Below are 15,989 nucleotides of genomic sequence, written 5' to 3' on the forward strand. Positions count from 1 at the left end.
GAGACCCTGGATTCAGATCTAAGCTTCATAACTGTTATCCGTGTGACCTCGGGGAAGTCAGTGAAACTCTCTGTGTGTGTCTGCTTCCCCATCTGGAAAATAACAGTAGGTACCTTCCCGATAGACACATGGTGGGATTGCACGAAACACAATAGTGCAGTGATACCACAGTCTCGAAGATGATGGAAATGAGAAAAGTAAGCCTAGCGGGTACATATACATGTTGCTAAAACATTTTAATCTTTACGTCAACCGTATAAATAATAATAGTATAATCATCCCAATTTTATAGATTTGAACATTGAGACCAAATACAGTTTGTGTGTTTGCCTTAGGTTGTGACAGGACTGGGCACCAAAGTGAGATTTTCTAAGAATGTTTTCTTTGGTCTGACTACATCACACACCTTAGGGCCTAATTAGGCATGTTATCCTCAGAGTGCTTGACGAGAGACAGAGACAGGGCTCATGCTTAATAATGGAAATGTGAAATACACCGTGCAATGAACAGAGAGGGCCAGATTTAGGGGGACAACGATAGCAATGTAATTCAGGGTGGTTCCCACCACGTAGAGGATTTCACAGAGAGTAATGGAAAAACAGAGCAGGGCCCTGAATCCGTTCTAAGGATAGACTTACAGAGGGGTGGAGAGTGAGGGTGGCTCCCTGGACATGTCATTGAGCTGAGTCTTAAGAGGAGTAGGAATTAGCCAAAGAAAGGCATAGGGCCCCAGTGGTTTCCATCTGCCAGGAGGCATTTCCCTATGGGGCGTAGAGGTGGAGGGTCTTTAAGAGTGTCCACATCCACAGACTCTTCCCTGCTTTAAAGTCACCCTGATGCCAGAACATTGTCAAAAGCAGCTTCCAACTCCAGCCCAGGCTTTGCCACAGACAGGAACAGTCGGGTTTCATGCACTGCCCCATTCACAAAACAGAGGACACTTAGTGACATCGTGGGGACAGGGGCTGGATGGCCTCGCACAAAGACAGTGGCATGAAATTGAAGCTTCCAGAAGTTCTTGCTGGTTAGAAGCCCTTGGGCTCCTCCTGGATGTAGGGTGTGTGAGTGGCTCCCTCGATGCTAGATGTGGCCTCCTCTCTGAAAGGCCCCTGTGCCGGGGAGGAAACCAGCAGTGATCATTTGATCATTCTCAAAAGCCTGTCTCATTTCCCAAACTTTAATTAGAAAGATTTGGGATCTTGTTTTTGTGTTGTTGTTGTTGTTGTTTTGTTGTATTTCCTCAGGAATGTTTTTATCTTTGTGGGGTGGCATGGGGGTGGGCAGAGATTCTATCCTCTCCACTTCAGCCATGTTTCAATAATTTTTTTTTATAAATTAAGTCTTCAAACAAAGGGATTAAAAAATCAGCTATCTCATTTCAGAGATTCTTCCCACAGATACAGCACAATTTTCCCACCTCTCCTTTTGCTCCCCTCCCTGTCCTGTGGTTGGAGAGAGAACTGGACCAGAAAATTATGATACGGAGCTTTCTTCTGAAAAGCAATAAAATGAAACCAAAGGCAAACATTCATTTCTTTTTCCAATTACACTGTCGTGTGGTTATCCCGGACCAAGTGGTTAGACTAAAATAGGAAATACTGTAAGTAATATTACTGAAGAGTTTACAAAAGGACACATATTTTGGAATTTGGGCTCAGCCCAGATAGGATATTTCAACCACTTTTTTCTTCTGGGGGATTTTGTTTTGTGTGCTATCAAATAGTATGGTCTGCCCAGTGGGTATATTTTGTGATAAGGATTGGGAAGGTAGAGACGGTGGTGATATGAAATAGTATCTTTTGTTAGGGTGCTTCCGTGGTACAGTGGTTTTAATAGCAAAGCATGAAATGAAACCAAATAATTGTCTAGGAAGACTGAAAAAGTAGCTCTGGAAAATGGAGGAAGAGAATAGACTTGCTTTCCCAGTAATGGGCTCCCAAACATTGCAGCATAGGCTACTCCATGGAATAGCTTCAGGTGGGTTTTACTCCCCCGTAGCAAGAACCACACACACACCCCTTCTCATATAGCATGCCTGAGAGAGGCACTCAGAAATGTCCTGAGACTATTTGAGAGGACCTCGTTTCTAGAAGAGTAAAGAAACACACATATGTTCATTTTTTATCCATGAGATTAAAAGACTGGCCAGTTGGCCATTCTGTGTGTAGCAAACTATTCTTTATGTCCAAAGCAGACATTTGAGGTCATTCTAAAATGCCCATCCTGGTAAAATATGAAACTGCATACACTTTCCCTGGGCCTCTGTGGGCCTTGATTTCTCAGAAGGTGGGAAGCCACCGCGGCCATGCTAGTGCAATCAGCACAGTGGTCCCCATCCAAACTTCGCCTTTGAGCTCCAAGTAAGAGCTCAAATTCTACCCTGACACCAGGTCACACCGCTGTAAGGGAGAGAACCTGGCTAAGCCCTTCTGGGCTGATTGGCATCTCTGCCATCTCAAGCTTGGAGGATTTCTCCAGCCATCCCCAAGCTCAGGCAAAAAAACATTGCACCTTCCTCATTGCAAAAAAGTGATGGGCTTCTGGAATAGTTTACATGATTTTTATTACGAGCTCAGTTCAGTCAGTAACGATGTATTAAGTGCCAAATGTATTCAGTACTGTGGGCCAAAGTCAATATGATACCTTATATAGGAGATGGAGGAGAGAGGTTATATACGTGTAGCAGGGGGGTGTTTGAGACCCAGAGGACTTTTTCTGTATTCCTGGAATTGAGAAAGCTCAGAGCTGATAAGAAAAAAAAGCATCAAATACCCCAACATTCTAATTTCAGAGATTTGCCAGTTTCCTTCCTCCCTATAGAACCTGCTGAGAAGCGTCATTTCTTTATAATGAACACTGCCATTCCCCCCCGCCACCCACCCACACACCATGACTTCTCCTTCCCTACTGACGTAGGTGGGACTTGAAGAGAGAAGAAGTCACATTTCAGAGGAATGCAGGTATCAAAAATGGCTACTCCCTGCCCTTTGCAAAGCCAACGGAGAGGAGTCCCAAGAGAATGACTCATAAAGTTTGGGTCCTCTGTAGGAAGCAGACAGGGATGCCTGATTTTCTCATTGCTTATAAGCCCATTGACTTGCTCCTTGCTCCAGGGAACAGGGGAAGGAAAAAAAGCTTTGAGAAAAGAGCTTGATGGTAACACCGAGGAGAGAGTGGCCAGAGTGGACTCCCACACTTTCTAGGTCCCCAGATCCCCAAGAAATCGAGACGGTGAATTCTGATCATGAGTTGGGGGCCAGAGAGGGTACGTGGGATGGAAAACCACAGACTTTCTAGGGTCCACTGCAACGTAAGGCAAAGAGGCTCACGTGGGAGGATCAAGCCAGTTGGGGCTACTGTCAGCTGGGACCAGGTGGCAGGTGGAACTGAAACTCACAAGGGACTACAGATGCATTGGGGCGACTGTCGGTGATCCAGTCACCTGCCCCTTCTGTCAGGGAGACCTTCTGGTGTCACTACCCATCTATACTGAGCCCATGAAGGATGATCTTATTGTTAAAAACTTCAGTCATCCAGAAATGATAAAGGCTTGAGGTGGTGGTTATCCCAGTTACTGTGATTTGATTATTACAAATCGTATGCTTGCATCAAAATATCACGTGTACCCCATAAATACGGACAACTATCATGTACCCAAAACAATTAGAAAATGTGTTGTGTATACACAATGGAATACTATTCAGTCATAAAAAAGAGTGAAGCCCTGTCGCTCACAGCAACATGGATGGGACCGGAGGACACTGTCTTAAGTGAAATAAGCAAGGCACAGAAATGTAAACACCACAGTTATCACTTATATGTGGAAGCTAAAAAAAAAAAAGTTGACCTCTTAGAATTAAAAAGTAAAAAAAGAACACTAGAGGCTGGAAAGTGTAGGAGGAAGTGAGGACTAGGGAGAGATTTGTTAAAGGATACAAAATGATAGCTAGATAGGAGGAATAAGTTCTAGGGTTCTATGGCACTGTAGGGTGACTGTAGTTAATAACATGAGTGTTCCCAACACAAAGAAATGATAAATGTTTACGATGATCGATGTGCCGATTACTGTGATCTGATCACTGTACACGATACGTATCGCACGTACCCCATGAATATGGACAATTATTATTTGTCAATTAAAAGAATAAAACTAAAAAAGAAACTTTTCAGTCATCTCAGATAAAGATCATCACCTTGCCACAGGTAAAGTAAGGAGACGATGTGTGTGTTCCTTCTCTCTCCTTTCTACCACACAGCAGTAGGGATTAGCTCGGGGAAGAAGGAACACACAAGGAAACAGATGACCTCTCCATCCTCTCCAGGGCCCCATGTGCAGATGTGCGCGTGTGTGAGTGTGCTACACACGTGCTCCCAGGTACTTACTGGGGGTGGCAGTGGGGTTGTGAATCAAATGTAAGATTACAGTTTAAAAGTGAGTCTTAAAAGCCAAATTAGTTTGCAGGCCCACCAGCAGTGTTTGAGTGTTCCTATCTCTCCACATCCATGCCAACATGTATTGTTTGGGGACTTTTTGAGAAAGGCCATTCTCACTGGAGATAAGTGATATCTCATTGTGGTTTTGATTTGCATTTCCCTGATGATTAGAGATGCTGAGCATTTTTTCATACGTTTCTTGGCCATTAGTCTATCTTCTTTTGAATAGTTTCTGTTCACGTCCTTTGCCCACTTTTTGATAGGGTTGTTTGATTTTTTCTTGCTGATTTTCCTGAGTTCTATATAGATTCTAGTTACCAGCCTTTCATCGGATATGTAGCATGCGAATACTTTCTCCCATTCTGTAGGTTGTCTGTTTGCTCTCGTGATAGTTTCCTTGCCTGTGCACAAGCTTTTTAATTTGATCAGGTCCCATTTAATTATTTTTGTTGTTGCTGTGATTGCCTTTGGGGTCTTCTTCATAAATTCTTTGCCTAGACCAATGTCTATAAGAGTTTTTCCAACATTTTCTTCTTGAATTCTAATAGTTTCACGCCTTAGTTTTAAGTCTGTTATCCACTGTCAATTGATTTTTGTGAGAGGTGAAAGGTTCGGATTGTGGGTAGATTTAATTTTTTTAATTTCAAATTTTTCATTTCATTCTTTTTCAAAGAACATTTATCAGGTTTGAAATAAAGAATACATAACATAAAAACCAAATTAAACTATTTTAATAACTAGCTGTTACTGAGAAGTTACAGAATCAAAACGAAATGTCTTCAAGAGACCCTGCTACCAGAGATGGTTCCACCAACCCCAACTGTCAGTGATGTCTAGGAAACTGAGTCCCTTTCATACCATCCTTCATGAAGCCCCCAAAGCAAACCCAGTTCCGTAAACGCATGAGGCTGTTACAGCGTGGTACTGGAATGAAGGGGTGGACCCTGCCTAGAGGGTCGGGGGAGGTTTCAGAGAGGAAGTGACAATTGCTTTATAAACCGAAAAAGAGCAAAAGTCATTCCAGTCAAAGGCAGATGTACATGTAAAAGGCACAGAGGTATTTACAAATAGCATCAAATATTTTGGAAACTAAGCAAAGCAGAAGAAAATATGAGAGGAAGAGTAACAAGGAATGAGGCTGAAAAACTAAGGACTAGGTCATATAGTGTTGTTTGCTACCCAGGAGACACTGACATTTATCTGGTGGGTAGGGGTTGATGAGGTTTAAGATTTCAGAGGCATGGTCATATTTACATTTTAGATCTATTATTTTCTGTTTCTCCTCTACTCTGCCACCGCCTGAGTTCAGATCTTTGTCACACAAGCACCCTCCTTGGGAGCACAGGGGAAATATGTTTTATTTTTGTTGGCACGCTTAGTAAGGGTCTTCCTTTTCTCCCTCAAACATATCTCAATTTTGGACCATAATTTATAGTCTCCCTGCTTTTGAGTGTCCTTGTCTCTGGTTCTGAACGTTTTGAATCCAATCTCTAATCCCCACATTGCTCTCGGCGGGGAGTTTGGAGACAGACTTGGGAAGGAACTTGGCAGGATCTGGGGTGTATGTGTGTTTTAACATGGGGTGAAGGAGAGGAAGGGAGTGGAAGATAATTCCCAGAATTCTGGCTTGGGAACTGATGATTAATTAGGAGAGAGAGATTTGCCCGGCTGAGGGTCACTTGAGAGTTTGTGATGATCGCTGCTCTGGGAGCAACTTTGGATTTCTTTCCAGGGAATAAACACAGCTCTTTGACTTACAAGAAAAAGGGCAGGCAAAAATTGATTAAAGAATAAATAAGCAAGAGGGAAAAACAATGCTTATAGCCCAGAACGACAACAATAACAACGACAAACGACTGCCGAATCAAAATCCCACACCCAGCTTTTGCCCAGAGCCTGTGACCACACCCTGCATCCTAGGAAGATGCCATGACATTGGGCATAGCGTATGCTTACCTGCTGCAGCCAAGGTCAAATCCTCTGCCTCTCTTTGTTTTCTTTGCCTTCTGAAGTAAGAATCTGCTGATCCTGGAAGCTCATTGAAGTGAACCGATAACACACACCACTTGTCAGGAAAATAATGCAGACTTCGGCATTGCAATTGCAACAGAAATAAAGAATTGTCAGAAATGAGGTGACACGGGAGGGTGAGGAGAATGCCGGGATTCTGGAGGTTTGGGTTCCAGTTCCCCTGACCAACAGCCTGTATGACCTTGAGCGGATCATTCTCTTTCTCTAGGCCTCAGTTGTGTCATCTATAAATTTTTATATGTTACTGTGTTGCAGGATTTTGGTAAGGACAATAAAATGACTTCATATCCGAGAAGCCCAGCGCACACTATGAAATGCCATTGAAATGTGATATTTGTTATCGTTTTCTTGTATCTTTAATTTTTTAAATTGCAAAGATGACAGAAGCTCTCTGAAGTGCGTGGAATTTGCTTTAACTCTGCCTGGGTGATGCAGGGGTCTCCTTTTTTATCGCCACCACAGTCCTAGACTCAGAGGAAAGATTAATTCAGTTGCAGCAAACATGTGACAGTTCACTTTAAAATCAGGAGTCTTGCAAAGACACAAAGAACTCCCAGCATCAGTTGCTTTGAGCCTGCCTCTCTGTCTCGTAACACTGTGGCCCACGGTTTCCACTGGAAAGGTGTGTTGTCTGAGTCCAAGCGGTGGACTCCATCCAGGTGGGCTGGTGTTTGGATTAGGAGATCAGTGACCAGTCAAGTGGGGCGGATGGCTTGTGCCACCTTGAACAAGCTTTGTCCCTGTCTACTTCTCCAGGCTTTCCTTGCTAAGTAGCAGCAGATAGAAATGAGTGGATTGTCCCTGTCACCATTTCTGTTCTAATGGTTAGTCACGGATTTGAATGCAGTTTGTTGCTTTAAGCAAGTTTTAGAGATTTGTATTGGGAGAATCCAACTGATGGCATATAGCTATTTCTTCCGAGAGCTTTGGCATTAATTAACTCCATAACATGGATAGGGAACTGCTGAAGAAAGGTGCTTTCTAAGTAACCAAAAAAAGGAGGGGGGGGTGCTCTTTCTGCAAGTGTAAGGGGAGTAAATTGCTGCCATTTGAGAAATACATTAATTCTTTCAGGCTACCGGTGCCATGCAGTGTAATAAAAAGGGCAATTTATCAAATGGTATCCTAATGGCCTAGAAGGGTTAATGCACCTTTAGCTGAAGATTGTACTCTTTTCCCCGGTGAAATCACAATGGTTTCTTCACGAAGTCATTTAGGTTAGAAATATAATGCCATTACCCAACCCACCCCCCACCAAAAAAAAAAAAAAAATATATGAGGAGGGAAAAAGGGAAAGGGAAAAAAATTCTCACGTTGTCATTTTAAGACCTGCCCTTTTTGGAAAGAATTCTCCCCCATACCACGTTCTTTACCTTCTGTTCCGCCCCACACCTCCTCGGCCCACAAACACACATGTGTAAATTAAAATTGCCACCATCTTCATCAAAGTACACTCGAAGCCCATGTGAGCTCACAATTCAAAGTGATTAAAGTGGTCCAGAGGAGTCTTTAATTAAAGATGCCATTGACAAGATAACAATGGCGTGTGAATGCGGCTAATGAATCTGAATGGAAGGTTCTCGTTAATTCAATAAGGTGAAAGTCATCGGTTCACGAGTTTGATTGCACATTGTAAAGGAGCACCACATACTGTAATTATTTTTATTTGTATGTGCCGTCTCTTTTATTGCCCATGCTGGAAGTAGAAATAACCTGTCCTATTAAGATATTTAATATATATCATCCTTTCCACTTGGCTTAGTTATAGCCTAATAAAAATGCCACAAGACACCAGCCCACGCAGAGGCAGCCTCCATGGTTTCTAAGACGACACACACAGCCCTGGGAAAACCTGGGCAGTCAGCCTCCTGACTCCTTTGGTTATGATCTTTAAGATAAACCATAACAACTTCTCAGGACTCCGGAAAGTTATACACAAATTTGGAGCTTCACTCTGGAGATGATGGTGGGGGGTTCTAGAAAGTGAAACAGTGAAAATGGCCCAAGGTGCACTGACTCCTTCGGATTGTGTTGGGTCTGAGTGACATGAGCGGACCCAGAGGCAGCCCTAGAGGCGTCTCCAGGCATGAAAATTCTGGCAGTAGGCAGGAGACTGTCTTCCCGAAGAGGTCCACATCTAATCCCAGGCACCCACGAATATATTACCTTGCATGGGAAAAGAGACTTTGCAAATAGAATTAAGATTAAAGACCTCGAGGAGGAGAGATTATCCCGGGCCCGATGTGTAAGGGTCCTTATCAGAGGAAGATGGGAATATCAGAGACAGAGGTTGGCAGGTGTCATGTTGCCAAGGAATGCAGGCTCTTCTAGAAGCTGGAAAAGGCAAGGAAATGGATTCTGCCCTGGAATCTTGCGAAGGAACGCATTCCTGCAGCCACCTTCGCATCTGCTCAGTGAGACTTCACACCTACAGAACTGTAAGATAATAGATGTATGTACTTTTAAGTCAGCAACTCTGCACTGTGGCAGTAATAATAGGAAGCTGATACAAGCCTCTATTCTGACCACTGTATGCACCTCTAAGCCCTGCTTTCCTGAGGCTTTCTTTGGTGTCTGTGAATGCAATCTTAGCAACTCACATGCCACCTCTACCTTAAATTCCAGGTCCGGAGAATATGTCCCAGGGAACATAACCCTTCTGCCTTCAGCTGCCCGCCCTCCCCCAGCCCCCAACACACAGCCCACCACCACCAGCAGGGCAGCTGACTGTAGTCCCAGCTGTGCCTCAAAGTTGAGATGTGACTTTGGCCAGGTCACCCACCCCGTGCCATGCATCTGAACAACAAAGGAGTGTCAGGCCCAGTGACTCCTGGGTGCCCCCTCAGTCTAAAATGAAACGACTATGAAACAGGATTCAGATTTCCTCCAGGGCAGGCTGCTTTCTCCATTCAAAGTGGAAATGAATCAACAACTGGGTGGATGTAAAAAAAAATGTCCCAGCAGCAGCACGATGCAGAGACCCACTCTTCTCCGCTCCTCCTCGCTCTCATTCATTTTAAAGCACTTTCAGTAAGCCAGGCCCTCCTCTCCTTTCCCCTAAAAAAAAAAAAAAAAACAAGCTAAATGCAAGCCCCACACTGCATGAAAGATGAGGCCTAAATCGTGTCTTAGAACTGGTGATTTACACATGATTTGTGATTCCTTTAGTATATTAATTGGTAAACACCCTATGAATGTGTGTGTAAACTAAAGCCGTTTAACATATGCAAACAGTGTCATCTCTCAGTGTGGTGTCGCTGAAATTTCAGCAAATTCAGATACTCCAGTGTGTATGTAATTCCTCTCCCGCCCCAACCCCCCTTCCGCAGGCTCCCTTCCTTTGATCTTATTTCAGATAAAACCGGATGGGTGACCCAGATCTTTAAACCCTTTAATAGTAGAGCCGTACGCTTCTATCCTCGGTGCACCGTGGTGGTTGTCTGTTACAATCCACGGCTCCCTTTCCCTGCCCAGTGAATGGAATGGAATGGCTTGATGAGCCTTAACACTGTTTCCAGCCACTGCCAATCAACCCCCCAGCCTGACATGCTTATTAATACACGTGCTACTTAGAGAAAGGAGACGCGGGAACAGTCCTTGTGTGGCTGAATAGCAACTGCACAATAGTAGCATCAGCCAAGGCCTTAGTATCATTTGAACTTGACCGGCATGCAAATTCCATTTCGGAAGCCTACCCTTTATGTGACAAGAGCACCACGCCCCCAGTGCACGAGGTGTCGCTTTGGGTATTTTCTTAAGAACAACACAGCTTTTCTCAACTGTTAGTGCCAGCGCCACCTTGCACCTAGAAAATGCAAGTTCCTGGGCCCTGTCCCAGAAATACTGAATCAGAAATTGTCATTGGTGATATCCAGGAATATAATTTTAAACAAGCTGCCTGAGAAATTCTGAACCACAGTATAATTTTAGATCCACTTAAAGACGAGGAGAGGAGTCTGTTATAATAAAGAGACGATTTTGTTCAACGTCACTCTTGTTCCTGTATCCTGCTCCTCATCTCCTGTTTTCCCTTTCTAGTTCTTAAACCATACGTAGCAGTTACCAAAAGTAAAGTCCTCGGGACACGTCGTCACAGCATCGAGGTTGACTGATGGAAAAAGCTGGCTTTAAAAGGCCCATCTTTCCAGAAGATTCTACAATTTCATTTTCCTAGGGTTGATCTGAACTCTCTGGTCAGAGCTGGCAAATGAGACAGGTATCTGTCTCAAAAAAAAAAAAAAGAAAGAAAGAAAATAATAAACCTTAACTCTTTATTTTTATCCACAGCCATTTTAGCACCCTAGGTCAAAATCTGAGGGTTTTAATGAAAAGAGAATAATGATAGTTAAAACTATGTGTCTTTTTGGGTAGAAAACTGAAGGAGGCTGGAGCTACTTTGCTCTCTGAGCTTGAATTTTAAGACCAAGTACGGCTCCCATCTATCTGCCTTGATGTCTATTCCATTCAAATATGATTTAATTATGTATCGACCCAGGGTCTGACACAGTAAAACTATCATCACTCTCCTGCCTGGATTCCTGAGTGATCCTCTGGGTAAAGGTGATCAAACCTCCATTAATCTGTAACACAGACCATAAGGAGGGAAGGACGGTACGAAAATTGCCAAGCACAGCATGGCAGACGACGACAACAGTAAAAACTTCCTCTGGAAACCTGGGACTGGTGGTTTGCTCAAAGAAAGTGACGTGTCACAAGTGTAGCATCAGGTCAAGATATATCGAGCTCAATAGCAAAATGCACGGGATACACCTGCAGCCCGGCCACGGTCCGCAGTTGCTGGCTTGTAGCTGATCTTCAGCACGACCTCCAGTTGGCCTGGGTGTGCAGGTGGATGCTGTAGAATGTCAGGTACTGTGTCGTGTGGGCCGGGCCATCGCCTCACCACGTTACAGCACCTCCGTCACCCACTGTGTGCATTTCATGCATTAGTCAGAGGCCCTGCTGATTTCATTGTAAGAATTCTGGAAAAATTCTCCCTGGGCCTTCTGTCTTCCTTCATTCATTCAAAAATTTTATTTTATTTTATTTTATTTTTATTTTGACAAAATGTCAAACTCAAGGGAAAGGTGCAAGAGTAGTAGAAAGAATATTCATCTATTCTACACTCAGATTCACAAATATTAGTATTTTACTGCATTTGGTGTATTCTCTCTTCTCCGTATGTGTATACACACAAATGAAATACTTATATATACACACATATATTTGTCTTTTTAACCATTGTGAACAAGATGTCTCTTTACCCCTAGAAACTTGAGTGTATATATCCCTAAAACAAGAAATTCTATTAATACCCACAGCATGATCATCAAAATCAAAATTAACATTGATAAAATGCTATTTCCTACTGCGCAGACCTTATTCATGTTTCACGTGTTATCTGAATAGCGCCCCTTTGTTGCTTCTGTTTCCATGTGTTTTCAGTCTCCTTTAATCTGGAACCGTTCCTGAGTCTTTTTATTTCGTGACAGTGATAGCTTTTAAAAAGTGCAGATCAGTTATTTTGTAGGACGTCCCCACGTCTGTGCTTCTCTGACATTCCTTACGGGGAGATTCAGGTTGTGCACTTTTGGCAGGAGTGTCACGGACATGATGCTGAGTTCTCTTCCCTGCGTCCCGTCTGGGGGTGTGTTCTGCGATTCATCCCATTCCTGGTGACATTAGCTGGGATATCTTGTGTTAGGTCGTGTCTGCCAAAGCTCTCCACTGTGGAGTGATACTTTGCCCTTGGTGATTAGTTGAGTACCTTGTGGAAAGATACCATGAAACCATGTAAATAGTTCTTTATTGCTCTTCGAACGTTCACCCTGTAGGTCGGCATCCTTCTATGATGTGTCTGAATCGAGTATTAGTGTGGTTCATGCTGATTGATGGCTTTCTACGTGTATTGGTTGGTTTTCTCTTGTATGGAACAATTTTCCCTTCTCGTTCATTCCTTTATTTGCCCATTCGTGTCAGTATATTTTGTGGATTCTTACAGTATTACTCAATGAGTTATAATTCTTTACTATGATTATTTACATGGATGCTCAAAATGTTCCAGATTTGATCAGTGAGAACCGCTGCAAGCTGGCTCCCGCGTCGTTTTCAACAAGTATGTTCGAGTCCTTAAGCCGGCATGTGGCAGGCACTGGGGACAGAGTGATGAACTAAGCAGGAAAAAAAAAATCCCTGGCCTCATGGAGCTTATGATCTAGTTTGTGGGAGACAAAATAATAATAATAATAAAGTAGTAATAGTAAGGAAATAGTACAATGCATTAGAGTGCATTAAGTGCTGAGAAGAAAAAGCAAAGCGGAGACCAGCCTTCGGTGCAGAGGATGTTGTGAGAACCAAGGCTGGTCGGGGAGAGCCGCACCCGTAGGTGTCCTTTGAGCAAAGACCTGAAGGGCATGCAGGAGCGAAGTCGTGCAGACGCCTGGAGGAAAACTCCGCCAGGCAGCGCCCGGCTCTCCAGAGCAGCGGGAACAGTAGCGATTCCGTGAGGCGCAAACACGCTGGCATTTTTAGTCGGATGACTCAGGTGGCTGCGCTGAGGACAGACTGTGGGAGGCAATGAGAAAAGCAGGGAGTCCAGGATCATCGCCAGGGAGCCTTAGATGCCCACGGCGCACATTCCTGAGGCATTGAACATTTTAAAGTGTGTATCGATACAGTGATAGTTTATTGAATCAGCCATCTCAGAAAGCAGAGTTCCTATAGAAATAAGACCTGGATCTTAAATTATTGAACTTCTTATATCCATACAAAGTATTTGAACTCTATAGATAAGCCTGTACATATGTATTTAATATATGCCTGTGTATGTATAGGTAGAAAGCAATGAACCAGATAAGTAGCAAACGTTTTAGGCCAAAAGATTTTTCTATCTACAGACCACGCCAGGGTGTGGGGTACGCTGAGGTGGTTCATATTTTGGTCCTGAAATCACTGCTGTTATTAGTTCACAGTTGGTATTATTAGCTCTCAGCAATTTTAGAAAAACGTGTTGCCTGTTTTTTAATTCCCAGCAGGGACAGGCAGGCTGCCTGTCATGGATTATACAATGTGGCGAGATTTAAATACCACCTATGCTGTCCTTAGGAAGCTTCATTTGTGTCCACGTCCAATTCAAGTCGTCTCTGCCCAGCCTTCTGTCCTCAAATGTCCCGAATCTGTACCCAGGATGACACGTGCACGGCAGTCCCCTCCCTCTGTTCCCCTCGTCTTTCCCTGGGATGTCACAAGAGCCAGCCATTTGCCCGGAAATCTCCCAATAAAGAAAAGTCCAATCTGGTCACAGAGAGCAGGAACATGTGAGTCCGAAATTTAGGGTTATTTTTTTACCCATCACCTTGATTGACGCCTCTGTGACCTTATGCTGTTAACACCTGCATCCACAGGTGTGTGAAGAGCTTTAATTAATATTTGTAAAGCTGCCTGGACTGCCACAGATAGAAGGTGGCTGAAAAGGGCAAATGATTATTAATCATGGGAGGAAAAGTGGAGAAATTAAGTTTTATTCCTTCACCAGAGAGAGACCCACACCCACGGACACTATTTTCACAGTAGGGAAGATTAAATATAAATCTTGATTTACTGACTTTGCACTTACGAAAATGCCCAGTGCCTGTTTAATGCAAAGCTCCTATTCTGTGCTCTGCCTCTTAGAGTCCTGATGCTGTAAGTTCTTCCTGAGAGGAGTCTTGCTATTCACGATGAGTGTGTGAGAGTTCATCTAATTAGCTGATTTTAGTTCATTTGGCATTAAATAATTCCCCCAATTCCCATATGTTTGAACAATATGTTCAACCAGGGGGATGATTCTCTGAAAGCAATTAAGTAGCTCCTTTCAGGAGAGCTTGCCATCGGTCACTCATAAGCATCGCTGCTCTTCCTGTCCGTGATGAATGCAGGCGACAATGACACGGGAAGCGCTTAACCCTCCCTGATGACCGCTGGCAGGCACCCACACGCAGGCTGCCGCTCCACGCTGGTGACGGCACGCATTTGAATTTTATGTTTTTTTTCCAAACCTCAAGTATATCGTTCTAGGCTCTTCATAGCGTGTTTGCAAGTGCTAATACACTGCTTTCCAATCCTCCTGCCCTCGCCTGCCCCGCTTAAAGGTAAATGCAGACTTGTGCTCAGCGTAACCTAGGTCTTCCTTGTATAGGAAGAATTGTCAACTTTGAACTGGTGATTACCTTTGTGGAAGATTGAACTTTTTGAAGGCATCTCCCAGGCTGCTTGGGGAGGGAAGGCGATCGCGTAATGTTACATCTCCTGTTTTCGAAGATGCTTGGCTTTATTGCAGCAGCAAATTATAGATAATGAGCTCAAGCGTGACCATTACTAACTTGAGAGCGAACGGGAGATGTCAACAAAAGCAATTCAGAAATTAATAACATGTTAGATGTACTCATTTGAAGAAGCTGTGTATTTATACAAAATCATGGGAGAGGTGGTATCTTTTAGCACTAACTTTCGTCTCGATGTTTTCCAAGGAGTTGCTTTTTTGATCAGGGATAGCATAGTTGAATGTCCTTCCTAGGAAGTCTGAGTGAATGGCTTGGTAATCATACCAATCCTAGCTCTCATCTAGCATTATTCATCTGTGAGTCCTGAATTGCTTTATTGACTATATTTGATGCCATTATATTTCTTAAAAGTGAAAATCTAGCAAACAAAAAGATCAGCAAGCTTATCGAAGAACTCGTGCAGTTGGGGGAAAAAATAAGTGGACTTCTCGGTCTTTCTTACCGATTGCCATCTTGTAGACTACCCCTCTGTACTCTTTGGGGGCAGAGATTAAAAACAAAAGCCAAGAAAATGAAAGAGGGAGACAGTCAATGAAGTGTTATTATTCCCCTTTAGTTAAATTTCACTTTCTTTGATCTGTTTCATGACTGTACATTCCCACTGTAAATAATTCGCAATATGGAAAAATCTGAACACTAGGTTTGGGTGGAATGATTTTAAATTTAGATCTAAAACAAGAAACAGTTGAAAGATACATGTTTATGTATTTTATTATGCACACGTATAGCTGTCTACTGTGCTGTCTCGAAATAACCTATGTATTTGCGCATCGACAAAGAATGTTTTCAAAGCCAGAATAGACGTACTCAATCCATGTATGTTTAAATACTGTTTTGTTTCGTAATAACCTGTTTTATCATTTACCAGCATGGAAAATGTTGTAGAATGTGTTGTTGGGATAAAGGAAGCTGACGGTAATAAGAAGACTAGATCACTCATGTCTATAAAGTTTTTGCTTGGTCATTGATAATGTTACCAATAAGAATGTGGCAGCTGGCGTGTGGACCCACCAGCCACGTCTTTGAGTTTTCCAATTCTGCCCTGTATTTCCAAAGGTACATTTGTCATTTTGTTGGTTGGTTTGCTGAAACCTAGATTTGAAGTCTAGGCTGCAACTCACTGTGTGTGCCCGAGAAGGTCGGGACACCTGCTCATTGTCCAGACCAGGACTTTGTCATGTGCTACTGTCCAGAAGGAGCTCC

The 15,989-nt window shown here is 43.3% G+C and overlaps 1 protein-coding gene across 2 annotated transcripts in view; it reads left to right on the forward strand.

Annotated features, from left to right (window-relative positions):
- The window catches only part of UNC5D (unc-5 netrin receptor D), a 497,786-nt gene that overhangs the window by 439,649 nt on the left and 42,148 nt on the right, over positions 1-15,989 (forward strand). The gene's annotated exons all lie outside the window — the stretch shown is intronic.

Source organism: Eulemur rufifrons, chromosome 12 (assembly GCF_041146395.1).
Source record: "Eulemur rufifrons isolate Redbay chromosome 12, OSU_ERuf_1, whole genome shotgun sequence".
Classification (NCBI taxonomy): domain Eukaryota; kingdom Metazoa; phylum Chordata; class Mammalia; order Primates; family Lemuridae; genus Eulemur; species Eulemur rufifrons.